Here is a 17,243-nt window from a genome sequence, read left to right as displayed (position 1 = left end):
GAGAAAATTTTCAAATGAGAGCCGCCCATCCCTGTGGAGAAGTTGCTTTGCTTTCAGAGGAAGCCCAGGAGGCTTTTCTTGGCTTTCCCGTTTCACCTTCTACCAGGGGCCTGCTTTGCCTTGCAGAGAACTAGTTGGTAGGAGAGTCCTGTTGTTAAAGTACAGTCTGAGCAGAGGTGCTAATTTGCAGATATCCTTCTGTCATCAAAGTGGAAAGAAATTTGGCATTTAACACAATTTGGCATTCTATCTCTGTTATCTGTGAAAAATACAGTATGTCTTTCCTAAAATTGCATTTGTTATTTTGCAAAGGAACCTGATGCCATAGGAAGAAGCAAACTGAGGGAGCACGTAGAAGAGAATGGAGATGGAGGGTTTGGGGAATGTACAGTGCAATAGAGAAGATTCAGAAGGGTGTCATTTGGAGCTGTGCGTGCAGGTGGATGTGAGAGCAAGGAGGGAAGAACAGGGTATGAAATGGCTATTCAGTATGTTGTCAGAGTGGTGCAATAGCTCTAGGAAACTGGTTATGCTAACCAGGAGACCCTGATTGATTTGTCCTGCTCAGGAGGGGGGAACAAAGGAGTCGGATTGTATTGATGAACTTGGTCTTAACAGTTAGTTTAATTATTTCCTTTAAAAATCAATAGAACTATCATATGAGAAAGTTTTCTGCAGTTTTATGTTATTGATCATGTGTCATATTTTAAATAATGTGAAGGGGAAAAAGTACATTTCTAGGCAAAATCTTCATTATGATGGAGGGAGCAAGGCTGAGTTTATGTGCTCTTATACTACCCAAATTGCTGCTATGGAAATTTAGTAATTACTCCCAGAAGAATTACCATAAAGCAAAAAGAGTTAGGGTTAAACTTAGAAAAAAATCTATATGAGATAAATGACAAAAATGTCTTAATGATGATGAGATGCTTAATACTTTGTGTAATTGGATAACGAAACCCTGCACTGCAATAAATTGACATTTTTTGATTTCTTTTAAACTGAGTTGTCTAGGACCCTATATAGGCATCTCTTCATTAGTATGCAGATCTAAACTGCATTTAAGTTTATAATTTTCTGAGATCATTACAGCATCGCTGTTATATGTGCTCCCTACATGCACGCTCAGCCTCTACTTGATTAAAAATCATCATTTGGACACTTTCAAAACGCTGGCTCTAGGACCGGGTCTGACTTACACAATTTATTATATTTCAGAGGTGTAACAATAACTTACATTTTAAAGCAGAATTTATAATCAAAATGGATAGTGAGGCACGGTGGGCTCAATAGCACTCAATTTCTCCCCTCAGGTCCTTTCACCTTCTTGCAGTTTGTCTTGCTGTCTTAACTGGCTGCCAGCTCTGAGCCTTCCTCGCCAGCAGCAAGCGGAGCAATGAACTCCTATGTGCTGGGACAAGTTGTGCCTCAGCCCACCTGGTTGTTTCTCTGAAGCACCACCTGATATTTGGCTAACCAAAACCAGACTCTTCAGAAGACGGGCAGAAAGGAACAAGGAAGAATTGGCAGGTCCTCCACGTGCATTACCTTCTCTTGCTGACTCATACCACATATGCCTTTTTAACTACCATGACAGAGTTATCCATTAACAATGGTAAAGAAAAAAATAATTCCTGTCTGGGTAAGCCTGATGACTAGATCCTTGAGCAAAGAAAAATTTAACAAGAAAGCTGGTTGTAGACCCAGGAGTAAGAATGGCTACCGTAGGATTCAGTATGTTCCCTCTTCTTGGATGATGGGGAAACAAGTAGCACTGCAGGAGAGATGTGCAGTCTTGGTTTGGAAGCTTCTTGGGAATGCTGGTCTCAGACATGCTGTGGTGGGCCAGAACTGACAGTGGTTGAAGCTCTGTGTTGGTTTTCTCAAGGCCATGAAGAGCCTGTGGCTTTTTAAAGGAATTTCTTTTTTTCATGATTTGGGCAGAATATCATGGCAGCAGAAGGTGGGAACACTCAGCGTGTCGTTCAGTGATCAACTAGGAGAAGTTGGCAGTCCAGCAAAAACTGGTTGAAATGCTATTCTTTCCAGGGAAATAGGCTCACTGCGGGTTTTTTTGTCAGTAAATTGGGCCAATAGGAATAATATTGTGTGAGGAGGAGGGAGGCTCAGCTTCTTTTTATTCCTAGGCAGAACAAGGCTTCTGCCTCTATGTCTCCTTTTGAGAGATTAATGCAAAATGGGATTGGCCACTGACCCAAGTTAAGATTAAGCAGTCTGACTCTTGTCCCAGGAAATAGTTAGCAGATGTCAGGTAACTTCTTCTCATGTGAATCTTTTACTCAGAAAGGTAATGCTTTAAGTTTGGGGATAATGTACTTTGTTTTTTCTAGTCTAATGTGCACACAAAGGGCAACATGTAATATCAGTTTTGCCTCTGGGAGCTATAAGCAATACCTCTGTAATTAATGGTATTGCATCTCGGTCGTGGACATGTTTGCCGGCATTGTGGTCGTTCAGAGAAAGGGCAGCTGTTAATGGTACAGAAGGGGGGGGGGGGGTCGGCTTTCTCAGCGCGGGTCTCTTACCAGGCTACAGAAGCAGGCAGATGATACTGCCTGCGAACGCCCTTCCGTACCCCCTTTTGGCAGGCCGATCGTTTCTATGTAGTGGCCTCTGTGAAGTTTGTCATTTGCGTTGGCATTTCTGCGCTGTTGTCCTAATGCGCCATCAGGATCCCCTTTTGATCTGGTAACCGCTTAACATTTTTAACATCGCTTCTTGGATGGACAAGGTTTGGTGTGGCATCAGGGATTAGGAGAGTTACGCTCCCTCAGCCCAGTTGCACGTGTCTTCTCGTTCTCAGAGGGGCAGAGAGACGCGGCCCGACCGACAGCTCGGGAATCTCCGGTCCTGGCATCCCCACGCAGCTGCCCCTGTCACGGAGGCCGTAAATCTCCAAGTGTCCTTCTGAGTGTTCTCCCTCCGGACTTGCAGAGGTACCAGCCTGCAGCCGAAGGAGCCGTAGCCTCCGGCGTGCTCATTGCACTGACCTCTCACTTGCTGCCAGATTCCATAAGGTACCGCCGAGGTTCCTGTGATGCATTGCGGATATCTGGTATGTATATCGCTTTCTAATTTATGCTTTTACCCTGTTCTTTTTTTTCCAGGAGATAAGCTTTTTAACAGCTACATGGGTGTTACTGTGGTGACTGTAACCAGGCAAAAACATACAGTTCGTATTGAGATAGTTCTACATTTGTGGACTTGGATATGATTAGGAGATTTGTAAAGGCATGCTGTGTTTTTTGCCCTTCGCTGCAGAACAGAGAGAGGTTTCTCATGAACTTTCAGTTCCACACTATAAAGTGGAAAGGTCTGATTCATCTTCAGAAGCATGTGTGTATTAGTCTATATATGCAAACACACGCATATTATGCAAACAAATGTTGTGACTTCTAGCTAGTTAGAGATTTAGAAGAGATTTTCTCTAAGCATAATTAAGATTGGTCAGATATTTGACTCTTCATTTCTTTATGCTTTATTTGGATTTCTTGTTAAATTTCATTTTACCTTAGAATTTCCAGGGTTTATAATTCTTGCAGTTTAAATAATTGCATTATCTCTGTAATATATTTTACTGTAAATCACAGCCATGTAACCTTAACCTTGCCTCCATCTTCGAGGGTTTTTTCAGTTTTATAATGTAATTTCCCTGCAGTATGAGGCTTTTGAGGAGATGGCATTCTGTGATTCTCACCTGAGGAGTGCCTTTCCAAAAAAGGTGAGAATGTGCTATCTGTAAGATGTGATTATTACTCTTGAAATTCAGAACTGTAAACTATGTGAGTTTTGAGCCCAAATGTATCATTCTAACTTAGTTTCTTAGAGAAATAAAATAGAACAAGTGTAGCGATTAATGGGAAGGAGGATTGTAGTGCAAACCTGAATTCCTAATATACTGATAACTGCAAATTAATCTCAGCAATTAGGTATGAGAGCTATTTTACTCCAGTGTGCAACTCTCTCTGAAATTTTAGTGAATGTTAATAATAAATTAAACGACTGATAAGCTGTTTCTCTAAGCTCATTTAAGACAAGAAATGCACCAAATGCTACATTTCTTAAGGACTCCATTTTTAATGAGTCACAAGCTAATAGAGGAGTGTTGAAAATCCTCTAGAATATTGCCTATCTTCAGTTAATAGAGTCACTGAATGAAAGGGTAGGAGGCCCTTTGATCGAGTAGTTTGAGCACCTTCCTATTAAAGCCATTGCATTTTACCTCCTCAATTTAGTGCTGAGCCTGGTAGCCCGTGTGTGACGGCAGCAGATCCCTCAATAAGGCATCAAGCCTTGATCTGAAGGTTGGGGGAGGGAGAAGGATGAGGTGGAGAATTGTTTCTTTCAGTCATTTGCTCCAGCTGTTAACAACCCCATCATTAAAAATCTATGTATCTTTTTTTGCTTGCCCCCTACAGCCCCAACAGGCATTATAAGGAGGATGAGGAGCAACTTCATATGTTTAATGAACAGCTTGGATACCTGCTGTGGGTTCAGTTTAGCCTCGACAGTGGAACGGTGACTGTACTTCTGTAAAAATGTCTATGGCTCTGAACTTCATCTCCTCCTTCAGTTGCATTTCTCAGGGTCCCCAGAACTGCCCAACGGGGCCATTCAGAGTTTAGCAAGGAGAGCAAACCCAAAAGGACGAAGAACCAGAGAGGGAAGGAAGAAGATAAGCGATGAAGAGACATATGCGTCACATGACTCTCTTCTGCTAGAAAAGGTCTTGGACACGTACACACACACACAAAAGAAAATCAGTTCTTCCAGTAAATAGTGCCATCTCCTTTTTATCCTTTTCCCCCCCAATACTTAATATAATCGTTGTATGTTTAAAAAATTAAATGTAAAGTTGCATAAGGGGCTGCAAAGTGACTCCTCTGGACCTGGATCCATACTACACTGGGGCCTGCCCCTCTTGTTGCCACCATGTCTGTTCCCTTAAAATAAGCAATTGTGCAGGACATGAGCATAGTCCAGATGTTATCTAAGTCTTCCATCTATTCCCTGAATCACCTGGCTTTGCAGAGCTTAGACTACTCGTACCAACGCAAAGTGAAAGAAAAACCCCAGATCCTGAGGAGTAAGTGCAAAGGAGAGAATTGAGTCATCCTGTGAATCGAGGTTGCCTGTTAGGTTACATTCTGGACTCAGGATCGGGGGTTTTAGAAAAGGCCCATCCTCGAAACTCTCTGTGTGCTGTTACTTTTGATCACTTTAACCTCTTCAACAGCAAAGGTCTTCCCTTGAAATCCTCAATGTCTGGTTGCTGCTCTTGCTTCATATTTGAAGCCTAACAGGCACAATACAGATTTCATGTACCTCCAACTTTTTTCCATCCCACTTGGTAAACTTGTACTGATCCAGCTAGAGTGTATCTAACAGGGAATAAACATACTGTGGCAGGAGATGTTTCCGTCCTGTCACCCTATGTTTTCAGAACAACGTTTCCATTAGAAAGCTTGCTCCAGATTGCATGCTGGAAGATACGAATGCCACTGAGCGTAGTTAAAAGAAGAGGTGACCTTTTACAAGGTCCATAACCTGGATTTGCCCTGAAAAAAGTTTGGAGAAGGTCTGGAGGAGACTGACCCAGGCAGCCTGTCCCAACCCCAAGCAGTGACCAGGAGGATGTCTCCGTGAGAGCTTTATTCCGTGCCTGGAGGAGAAGGGGTGTGAGCCTGCATACAGCCAGCCCTGCACAGCACCGTGTGCTTTTCTGCATGCTGCCTTTTCCATTCAAACAGGGGGAAGTAGATACACACCGACTTTCCTCTTTTCCGTAACTAATCCAAGAGAAGTGACTGGGTTGAGTAGCACTTGCAAAGTGAGCGCACAGTGATGGGCAGTCTCTGTTGCTTATTTTGAATTCATTATTTCCTCTCTCTTTTCAAGTCAGTCGTAACGTTATTTTGCTCTCAGTGTGCCTTGCTCCATTTTGAATTTTGCTCTGCTCAGGCTCTTCCATTCAGTCTCTCGTAACCTGATCATGCTGCAGAGTATTATTTCATTTTATCTGGAGGAGACTGGACTGATGATAATTTTTAATCTGTTTCAGGAAGTTTTTAGAGGTTGCCAGTGTCAAAGAACAACAGTTCGCATTATCTCCTTTATTATGTGTGTTATTTTTTTCAAAAGAGAGTGTTGTTTAGCAGCCACATGGCAACTAGAAGCATTCTTGAAATTTATGTTTGTTGCAGACATCATATCCTCTTCCCCCAACTTTGAAATAGTTACATAAATTAGAAGATTAAAAACATTTTTTTACTATAAAAATCTGAGGCAAGACAGAAGTTGATTCTTTATTTCTAGCTTTTTTATTCAAGAAACACGTTTATAAAAAGAACAAAATGTTAAGTAGAAGATGAACTGATTTAGAAAAGTTAACAATATGAATTGTAATTAATTTTGTAACTGTTTAATGTACAAAAGTTTTAAAGTGTCCTTTCCCCTGCTCCCAGGTGTAAAATCTCCTGAGTTAATAGCTGAGATTAGACCAGTCTTGAGCTGGTGTGGTCCAGTCCCTGACTGGAAGTATGATTCCTGTATGGTCTGCTATTGCATATCGTCCCCTCAGCTGATCTTCGTAAAAAGGCCAGCCGAGGTATTGCTGAGCCTGTGGAAACAGGAACGCTTGTTCCCGGCGTTATCCCAGCAGTGGTTTAGCTGGTAGGGTGGGACTTTTGCTCCTGTGAATTCCAGTCTTGATGGAAGTGACTGATGTTCCTGACATGCTCTAACGAGTATGTGAAACGTTAAGTATTAACGATGCATTCGAGTTATGGCAAAAATGTCTCCCAGCTGATCTGGCCACTCCTTTACTCGAAGGACCGTTCTCCACGTGACTGCTGCTGTCTTAGGTGGATATACTGAGACTAGAAGCTCTACAAGAGCTTTCGCATATGGGGCCGGAAAGCAACTTCCATTCTGTGAGAAAGTAAGTTCTTTTTTTGCAAATCTCTATGAATGTGCTAGCACTAATGGCAGAAGCTACAATTCCCCTTTCAATTAAAATACTCAATGTTAAAATAAAAAAGACACTTTCTTCACTTATTCTGCAATTGTAGAGTCAAAATAAACTAGCACAATGGTTTTAGCCTAATGTATGCAGTGTTCATGGCTTCATCCACTTGTTACTTGGGCAGTTTGTATCTTCTTGGGAAAAAAAACTTGAAAGATTTAACCCTTGGCTGCTTCCCAGCAGTTTTCTGTGCATCATAGTAAATAAATAAAAAACTGTTGCCTCTTTTTCACACTCTTTCCCTGACTGTTCAGAGAACAAAGTGTCCTCACTCTGGAGCCAAAGCCAACACACACATACACACGCTGCCCTGTGCACCTGGGCTTTTCCATGTAACTGGAATAAAGCATGAATATTCAAAATACTGTTACAAGGATCTGTGCAAAAATAACAGAAATACTGTTGTTCACAGCCAGTCTAGAGGAGTTCTTCAGACTATCCTGAGCAGTCCACTGCATAGCCATTGTGTTTACAGGATGGAAAGGTAATTGTACCACTGGTGTTCAGGTTCCCTGAACTTAAACTCAGAGGCAGTTTATACCAGGTGGGATGGAGGGCTCGCTTTCATCTCAGAGAAACATAGCCTTGAAAATTATTTTGGTGACATACACCTGTGAATCAGGAACAGAGAACACATTTTAACCTTGCAAATTTGTATACATCTGTTATTCCCGGTCCTGGAAATAGTTTGATTTTTTTTTTTTTTAATATAGTTTTGGATTTGCAGAGGGATGGTTTCAACAGAGTTCCCTGTTAGTTACATTAGTGTTTTATAGGCTGCTCATGTAAACTCTTGAGCTTGCATGGCTCTCAGTATTAGCTTTTTAATATAACACAGTTCATATTGGCTTTTATTGCTGTTTAATTTAGGTTGGGTTTTTTATGTGGCTCCTCAGCTGCAAGGAATGTGGCCTACACTTGTTTGAAACTTTTCTTGTCTGTGTAAACCTGCTCTTGATGTCCTTTTTTCTTGCATATTATAACACTCTAAGAGCTAAACTTGTCTGTATTTGTCATGCAGATCCATTACTCTACATAGCAAACCCAGATCTCACATTACAGGTGGGAACCGAGGACTTTTAGGTAGTAGCTGGAAGTCTCTCCTACCTTTGTACCATATTTTGGTTGTTACACAGATAAAGAAATCCATAGCCAAATTGTCTAAATAAATCATTCTTAGCAAATAATGCTTCTTATTCAAAGGACACATGTAAATAATTCCCAGCCAAATGTTAGTTATTGGCTTCTAAGTTCATGTGCTTTTTGGAGTGATCCCAATATCACCCTTCTCTTTTGGGCATCTGAAATTGTTTAAAGCAGTATGTGATTTCTCACCCTTCTATAAGAAAAAGGCAATTTCTAAATACGGTGAAGAAAAATGTGATTTAAATAAAAGAGGGGGGTTTTTTTGGATATTCATGTTTATAACAGCAGCTTTACTCAACGGAGAGATAATTTTCTACCTAAAAAGATCCTTCTTAGCCGTTATTCTAGGTAAATTTGTATGGACAATTCAAATAATTTTAAAAGCTCTGTATAAGATATTGAGAGGAGCAAAGCTTAAGTTTTCACAAGTCTTATGAAGACAGGATGTTCTTTCTTGTGCATTAATGTGTTTCATCAGAATTCCTGGGAAGCTGTCCAGCTATACATAGTAAATATTTCACATACCAATAAAGTGATTCCTCAGCAATTCAACCACTCAGCACAAATGAGATTTAATTTATAGTGAATATCTGCACCTGTTAAACAGTGAAATAGGCTCCTGACATAAGTGATCCTTTCATGCTGTTATTTATCTAAATTTTTAAAAAGGTCCTATCTTTCCAGATTATAATCTTTTAAAGATCATAATTTCAAAAACATTCCCAGGCCTGAATTTTGAACTGTCATATTGAAGAGGGACTAAATGTGATTTTGAGCTCACTAAATGTGATTTTTGAAATGTGAAATACGTATATGTAGGGCGAGGATCAACACCATCAAGGAAAGGCATAAAATGTGCCTATTACTGAATTAGGCATTTGTTTTGTATATCTAATGATAAAATCAATGCATGGCTCCGTCAGAGGAGAGATCCATCAGCCTCTATCTTGCTAGCATTCAATCAGGAGATTGAATTTGCAAGCTTTGAGGGGGAGAAATGTTTCTCCATCTTTTGACAATCCATATTACACTAATTCGGACAGCTTTTACACAGAGCTGCACCAGTTTACTCAAGCACTGCTTTCAATATCATTTCATTAAATCAATGCAAAAGGTTGTGTTGACCTTTTAAATATATATTTAAATCTGATCAGTGGAGCTTAAATCGATTAGGAACTGATTTTAAGCCAACTCTTAAGGCAAGTAAGTGTGTCCACACAGGGTTCCTCAGCTGTTCAATGAATTGATGTGAAATCCAATTTAAATTAAGCCGCTGCAAACAAACCGCTGTCGTGTTGTACGCGAGTCCCAAATGTGCCCTCCAAATTCTTTGAGAACTTTCTTTTTAACTTGAACAGAGAACCCAAGGGAGATACAGTTAATGGAGTGGAATCTGCTTACCCTGTCAGGAAAGGAGGGGTGACTAAAAACCGCGGTAAGGAGCTTCCAAACAAACACCCGAGGTTCAGCTGAAAGCTGCCTTTCTAAACCTGTTCACTGTGAAATGATGTGTGTTTTTCACTTGTCTCTCTTGGCAGCTCTAACTGCAGTGGACAAGACGGGTGGCATCAGGAATACCACCGCTCGCCTGACTCTGGCAGGAGGAAGCCTCCTCCATATCCCAGAGGCTAAAAAAGATCTGAAGTGAGTTTAAAGGAAATCTCCTCTAGTTTGTGTGTGCTAGGGCTTGGGACACCAAAGGTTTCCAACAGTTAGCTTGCCTTCACAGCAGCTCTGATGTTTTCACAGCATTCGTTATTCCTCCCTCCTGAAACCTCACCGAAGACCTTCGCAGGACTGCGGAGAAGCCCCTTTATCTTCACAACCCGTAAGTCTACAGGGGAATTTCAGAGATTTTGCCCTTGCAGCAAAGAAATGGGAGCTGCAAAATGAACCATACTCCATATTGATTCGTAATGCAAATGAGACAGAATGAAATGGGTATTTGGAGAAGGGAAAGATTACCTGATAATTTCTACACACCAGCAAACCTGCAACCTGGGTTTTAATGACTGAGTTTAAAAATACAGTGAAATACAAACATATAATCATAGAATCATACAATAACACACACTGTGAGAGAAAGCAGGGGTGAAGGGAGTAAAGAGTAGGAAACAGTAAGGTAAATTGAGGGAAAACTGGTTTAGCATAAGCAACTACATTATTAATCAGATAACGTGGGAATGCCAGTTGCGAGTTGAGCTTCTGGGGGCTATTGGTCCCTCAACCTCCCCACACCACTCGTAACCAGAAAAATTGTCATCTGCTCCATCTTCCCCTGTCCTAGAGCTGAAGAAAGAGAAAGTGAACAGTTTTCCTTATACTCTCCAAAATGTTTTAATTAATTGACAGTTTTGCTGTGTGAAAGAAGAGTTTTAAGGGCTCTTCCTTGGCTTCAGGCCCCTTTCTAACCAACGGCTGCTGTTTGATGGGCATTTGCTGCAGAAGCTGTCTCTGCCAGTCCAACCCCCAGCAGGAGAACAGTATCTAAATGCAAAGGTAGGTACTTTGTCACTCCTTGCATGAACAAAGGAAGGTAAGAGAATGGGGCTTGGTTTTTAATCCTCCAGGAAATGAAATGGGTCTGGTAACTGCTGTTGGTTTGGATGTGTGTGGTATTGCCAAACCTCTGGCCCCTGTCTTTTTCCAGCTTTCCTGGTTCCTCAAAATTAATTACAATATTTCCATTCAGACCTGTGCAACTGGTTGTCTTGAATGATTGCAGACTCGCAAAAGAAGGTTACGGGATGTGAATGAACTTGAACATAAGGATCTTCCATGATAAACTCATGGGTATTTCTATATATTGAGGTAAAGGAGTTAACTCCTCGGTAGTTGTGGTAAACTCTCACCCAGTGTAGAACTTACTGTGTGTCTTGCTAAAACCTCCCTGAAGCTGTTGTGTCTTGTTCTGTTCTTTTTTTTTTAAGTCTTGTTGATACTGCAGGCAGGTGGGAGAGTATTCCTAGTGCTGGATATGGCGCTTTCCTCTTTCTCCTAGCCCAGACAGGAATCAATGAATACTTAAACTGGGTTGAGAAATATAATTTATGAGTGTGGTAAGCAGAGGCAGAAAGAAAAAAAACCAAAAAATCCAAAGTGACTGGAGGAGGGAGAAGAAGGGACTACATCACTTTGCAGTGGTAAATTACCAAAAGCAAAAATTACCAAAGCACTAGTCCCTACGCCTTACACTTGTTTCTCTGCTCGCTCCTATTTTCTGCATTTTCTGAAGCTGTCAGGGTTGGGGAGCTTGTGCTTTCTGATCAGTGAAGGCTCGCTGCTACAAATGGCCCTTCTTTCCATTGGGCTTCCAGAGATCCAGTTGTGCTGAGCTTTGAAATTAAAGAAAAGGATATTTGACACAGCGAGATACATTCAAGGTATATGAACCTGCAGAGAAGTATGACAGTTTATTAATTTATTTTATTGTTCACTATAGAACTGGCAGGTAGACCATCTCTTGTGGGATTCACTGACCTAGATGCCATAATGAACTTTCCAGTGGAGTCCAAAGTAAGGCTAAACTCAGTATATTGTGTCTTTATCTAGGCATTCATGACAGAGAGCAGTTAAATGCCAGACATACTTGAAATCCCGTCTTCTGAGAACTATCTGAGTCAGGTACCACAATTTTTTGTTCCTGCTTATGCTGGTATGGCAGGCAGGGGACTGCTGGCTCCCTTGCTCTTGGCTTCTTTTGTAATATCCATATAGTTTTTGTACCAGTAATTGCCACGTCTGTGGGCCACCTAACTTGTTTTTCCCATTCCTTTGTGTCTTTCCAAGCAGAAGTGGTATAAAATTAGTTATTTTTTTGCCGTGAAATCACATGTGAACTCCACCTTCAAATTTGCCCCACTGCACCCTCACCCCCCCCCCCCCCCCAAAAAAAAAAGCTTGGATTTGGATTTTTAAAGTTTTCAATTGCCAAATGGTGCCTTTGCTATGACTACCATGGGCTTCAACAAAATGCTTTTACTGATAGCAGCATCTCTCCCATTGTAACAAAGAAGGATGGCAAAGGCTAACAAATTGTGTCTTGTTGAGCAGGGCCTGCAGTTAGGAATCTGATTCAGTTAGAAGAGATCTTTGGAGGAATTTGGGGATACTATATTTTTTGGAAAAAGGACAAAGAATTAATGGGAGATAACAAATGCAAAGCTGTAGCTTGATGGTTCTCACCTCCTTTCAAACAGCATCAAAACCTTGGACTCAGTGGATGTAGCTTCCAGACCTCCCTTTGTTGATAATGTTTTTTTCTGATTTAGTGTTTATTCCCTCTCTGTGACTCTTTCCCCACATTCAAGACTGTCAGGGAGAAGTCATAGATAAGAATATCTGTAAACAGTGTCTTAGTGTCTCCCACACAGCAGTCTGGAACCGCGTCTCCTCGTGTTACTGAAAGTTCATGGATTTCCCAAATCAGTAGGAGTTCATGGATTTATATGCAAGCAAGCTTGTGATACTACTTTGGTTACTCTTGTGGTTTTTCCTGGCTACTGTTAATTACCCTGGCAGATCTTCCAACATTGCTTACATGCAGTAGTAGATGAATAGAACTACTTGTATCGGGCTATCATAACATTCTCCCTTTTTTTGCATCCTCCTTAAAAGGATAAAAGGCACTCTGAATACTCTTGTCTAAGCAAGGAAGGAGATCTAGACCGTGACCTGGTATTCAGATGATGTCTCTCGTGTGGTTAGTGGGGCTGTCTCCTGCTCTTGGACTACCCCATAGCCTCTTGTCACCTCATGCAGTTCTTCTGGGATGTTCAGGTTAAAAACAATCACTCCCCTGCTACCACTTTCCTGTTACCCTCTGAAAGACTTGCCCTCTCTCTGAATTACAATCTCAGCCTCTGTCTCCGACATCTCTTCAGGATCCCTGCTCAGGTTAAAGCAGGACTCTTTCTCTCCCAAGCCCTCGCTTTTTCCCGTGTGTGCATTTTTTCTCTCGGTTGCTGTAGGCAGTCTCACCCTCCCACTTCTTCTTCAGCCTTGTGAATAAAAGAGGTGGCCGGGCTGCAGCTGACCTAGAGGTATGGCGACTCGTCTTGTCTCTATGGGCAGCATTGAGAGTCCTGGCTCTCCTGGGGACCTCTGCGCAGGCTAGGAGCCTGGCTGCAGAACGTGTCCTCTCCTCTGAGCAGAAGAAGCTGGGACGCTGGTTTCTCTCGGGAGGTGACAAGCACAGCCAGATGTGCTTCTGCAAGCATCTGCAGCTTGGCGCCCAGAACTGCAGAGGGGAGGAGGTGGGTTTGGTGTTGGATTCCTTCTGAGGTGGAGCTCCTTAGTTGGGGGTGAGGATTAGGATGGGGAGCACGGGGGTGTTGCTGCGTAGGAGGGATAGCTTCACACCCTTTCTGGAAGTGGAGTGGAATCAGCCCAACATCCTCACCATAATGCACTGGGGTCCATATATCCTGATTGCGTTCCTCTGTCAGCTGCAGCTGATTGCCAGGTGTGGTGTGGGGCTGAGATGCCCACTGTGGGGACAGGGTCATTTGTTGAGCCTAGACCTACACCTCAGCTGCTTTTTTTCACGTGTGGGGAAAGGCTGTCTGCAGGAGATTGGGCACAGTCGTTAAGTATCATGGTTTTTGCAAGCACCTACTTACCTGCAGGCTGACACGATGGCCATATGTTATTTTATCTGCAAGTTATCAAGCAGCTTTAGGTAAAATGCCACAAAAAAGGAAGAGTAACAATTCGTCACCATCCCATTAAATGCTACAACCTGGTCCTCTCTCAGAATCTCATCTGTTCTTTCTAGCTAGATTATTGGGGGCTGGAGGCTCCATTTCTCTCCTGAGATTTTAGTACTGGATTGCAAAGCCAGGGGTACTATACGGGTTATAATGTGACCATCATCTGGAAGACATGCACAGAGGCAGGGGGTTTGGGTTTCTGCAGAAACCCAAGCACAGTCTGGTCCAAAAATCTATGGGATATATTGCTTAATCTACCCCTCTGGCTCTGTTCTTTGAATTCAGCTTCCCTATGCCAAGCACACTGAATCAGCTGGGCATTCTACAGAGCCTTGGTGGAAGGTTGTTCGCTTACTTTGTGAACTTTGAGAAGTTTTGTGGCAGCACTGAAAGACAGTGGATTCAGTTTTGTCCTGATAGTAATTTGTGAATGCTCTCTGTGGGTTTGGGCATCCAAAAGCAAAGGGGGCTAGAAATCCCCACTTAGTCAATTCAAATGGTTTTAGTAGCATCAGCAACTGAAGGGAGGGCAGCCAGCCAACCCTACAGTTCTTTAGAAAGTAATAAGATGCACTTGATTTTTACTCCCTGGTTTGCAACCACTGAATGGGACCTAGTCTCACACACCAGGTAATTCCTGCTTGAGGCACCACTGAAACCGCATCTTAAGCAGGCAGCACTGAGAGGGTGAAGCACAGAAAGGCAACAGAAAAACTTGAGGTTTGTGAGCACTTAGAAAGAAAGGGGCCACCTCCCTTTTTTCCCCACTTCTTGCTCCTGGCAGTCTTGGAAGGCCCATCCCTACTCTCCTGCCTGCACAGTAAAAGAAAGGATTTGCTCTGAAGAGTGTTTGAAATTGTTGCAGTTCTCTCCTCACTTTCAGAACAGTTTCATTCCTGAGAGTGACCCAAGTCCCCCAGAGAGATCCCGTGCCATCGGTGTGCATGCTGAGGATGAGTCGTGATAACAGAGGATACATCCCTCATCTTGTCTGCGGGGCTGGGACGCGGAATGCAAAAGGCTCAGGCAGCAAGGACTGGAAAGCAAAGCAACCTTCCCTGTGCGCGTTTTCCTTCTGATTCAGTTAGTTCTGGGGGATCCTCCCGCTGCCGTGGGGATCCCTCTGTTCTGGTGCCTTGGAGGGACGAGTTTTGTCAGTACCACCACTACCAGACGTTCCGCCTGCTCCCCGTGTGGGTGCAGCCGTGAGAGCCGGGGCTGCAAGCAGCTGCCCCTCCAGCAGCACCAACACGGCAGCCCAGTCAGGCACACATGTTCAAAGGGGGCATGTATCAGGCCGGGGGGGATAAATCCCACATAGGAGAATGTTGGTGGCTGCAAGAAAAAAAAAAAAAATGCCAACAGAATGAACGTAAAGGAGAAGGGCAATGACCAAGATGAAAGACACTGGTTTTGGAAGGTAATTGCACTAGAGTCACCAGGTTGTTGTTGCCTTGCCTTTTGGAACAGCTTTTGACAACTGGGAGAGGGAGTTTGTCTCATTTTAATTGGGACTAACCGTATTCAGAGCAGTTGTCATGTGTCACCTAGTCTGTCTCCCTCCCTGCCTTTTCAGCTTGGCAGTCTCCTCTCTTTCCCCTGCGTGTCCTGGTGATTTGAAAAATGATCCATTCTTCAAAGCATCCCTGGCAATTTGGACCACAGTGTTACATTTCTTCTGAGGCTGATGCTTTTCAAAGCTGCAGCCTTTCTTTCTGCAGCAGCTGCTGACACCTCTCTATAACATATAGCCTTAAGAGCGGGAAAACAGGACTGAGGGGCTGCACTTTTCCAAGGAGGAAAGAAATCAGAGATGGCACTAAAATCAACAGAAAACAGATTACTTCATGTACAGTAAAGAGGGTAGCTCAGACCTTTTTATGAAGAGCAGGAGTATTAGGGAACACCATCACTAATTTCACTTTGCGAAGCACGCTGGAGATCTCTTAATGCACTTCCTTCCCACTGTTGGTATTATGTATCTGCTTACATGAATTGGTAAATATTAATTAAATAAGCATGCAGACATATGTTCTATTCTGCACCACGTTTGTCATCTTTTTTCTGAAAACACCACACCTTTTTAGCAAGACTTAACTCAAGATCTGCATTGCTGTATTCCTTTTGCTGCCAGGTACAGCAAGATAAATCCAGACCATATGACTGCTGGCTGCATGGCTTTTACCCATTGGCAACCATCTCCCCATGGTGACATCAGCTGAGGTGGGAAGACTATAATTTTATATTGCAGTAGTCATTTAAAGTGAAAATGAATGTTAACATTTCTCTGGTATGCATATGCCCTAGTGTTCATGTTTGTTCAATGTCCTGGATGCCTACTGAGTAATGTCCTACTGGGGACATTACCATACAGATTTAGGGTTAAAATTAATGTTTCTATTAAAAAGAAAATCTTGCAGATTCTGCTTTGAAAAGAGCTATTTTCTTGAAGGTGAAAAATCAATTTTCTCAAGCACCCACCTCCCATTTTCAAAATAGCCCTCTGCAATAGCCTGCAGACTACAGCCCTGAATAAGAAGCAACAGGAAGAAAACCTGAATCTGTGCAGCTTCATTTCACTGTTGGCAATAAGACAAGCACCATAACTGAGGAGCATCTGGGGAAAGGGGCTGTTAAGTGAAATGGAAGCTTTCCGTGGAGATAACTGGAGGTGTTAAAGGGTGTACAAATGAGAGAGCGCATTTTTCTTCTTCAAACTTACCTTTACTGTGTGTGTATAACTTTCAGGCTCAGCCTGACCCTGCAAATGTTTAGGTATGTGCTTAACTCAGGGCACAACCGTTGCATGTCTTTCAAATGTGATTCCCATTGAAAATGATTCCAAAACATCCAATGACAGCATTATCTTTTTCTTACCGCAGGCCCCTACTTTAGTTTAAAGTTTATTTGGAGACTTCTAGACGTCCCAGCCCAACGGGCACTGGATGTTAGGTAAAAGCCGTATGCATACAGCAAGATGGGTATGATGGAGCCAGACTGGAACAGTGCTCTTTGGCCCAAATGCTTATGACAGGTCCAGCATAGATATTGCTTGCCTGTATGCGTATAAAAGAATGCCCTTTCTATGCTTCTACTACCTCCTCCTTCCTGCATCCATGCAGCAACACAGTCTACAAACGGGTTTAAAAGGGTTGACTCTGCAGAGAGGGTGCACATCTACGAGGACCTGCAAAGCTAGGTGACATTTCAAGACCTGCTGTCGTCCTGCTGGGGAGTTATCTTCCCCCGTTTCCACATCTTGGGGAACACTACTACTGACTGCCTCCGAAAAGTACTTTAAGCTGTACTGGTGGAGGGAGGAAGTTCCCAGTAGGAGCTCC

At 42.7% G+C, this 17,243-nt stretch overlaps 1 long non-coding RNA gene across 2 annotated transcripts; it reads left to right on the top strand.

Moving 5' to 3' along the window:
* The first annotated feature begins 9,023 nt into the window (after nucleotides 1-9,023).
* On the top strand, nucleotides 9,024-16,337 carry LOC104314317 (uncharacterized). Of its 2 annotated transcripts, XR_011328799.1 has the most exons (5): nucleotides 9,024-9,626; nucleotides 9,730-9,835; nucleotides 9,941-10,019; nucleotides 10,544-11,815; nucleotides 14,786-16,337. It is a non-coding gene; the product is annotated as an uncharacterized lncRNA (long non-coding RNA). The 2 variants fall into 2 exon arrangements; XR_011328798.1 differs by having other exon boundaries at nucleotides 10,544-16,337.
* Nucleotides 16,338-17,243: the final 906 nt, after the last annotated feature.

This window comes from Haliaeetus albicilla, chromosome 19 (assembly GCF_947461875.1).
Source record: "Haliaeetus albicilla chromosome 19, bHalAlb1.1, whole genome shotgun sequence".
NCBI lineage: Eukaryota > Metazoa > Chordata > Aves > Accipitriformes > Accipitridae > Haliaeetus > Haliaeetus albicilla.
This window is presented reverse-complemented; position numbering and strand designations above follow the sequence as displayed.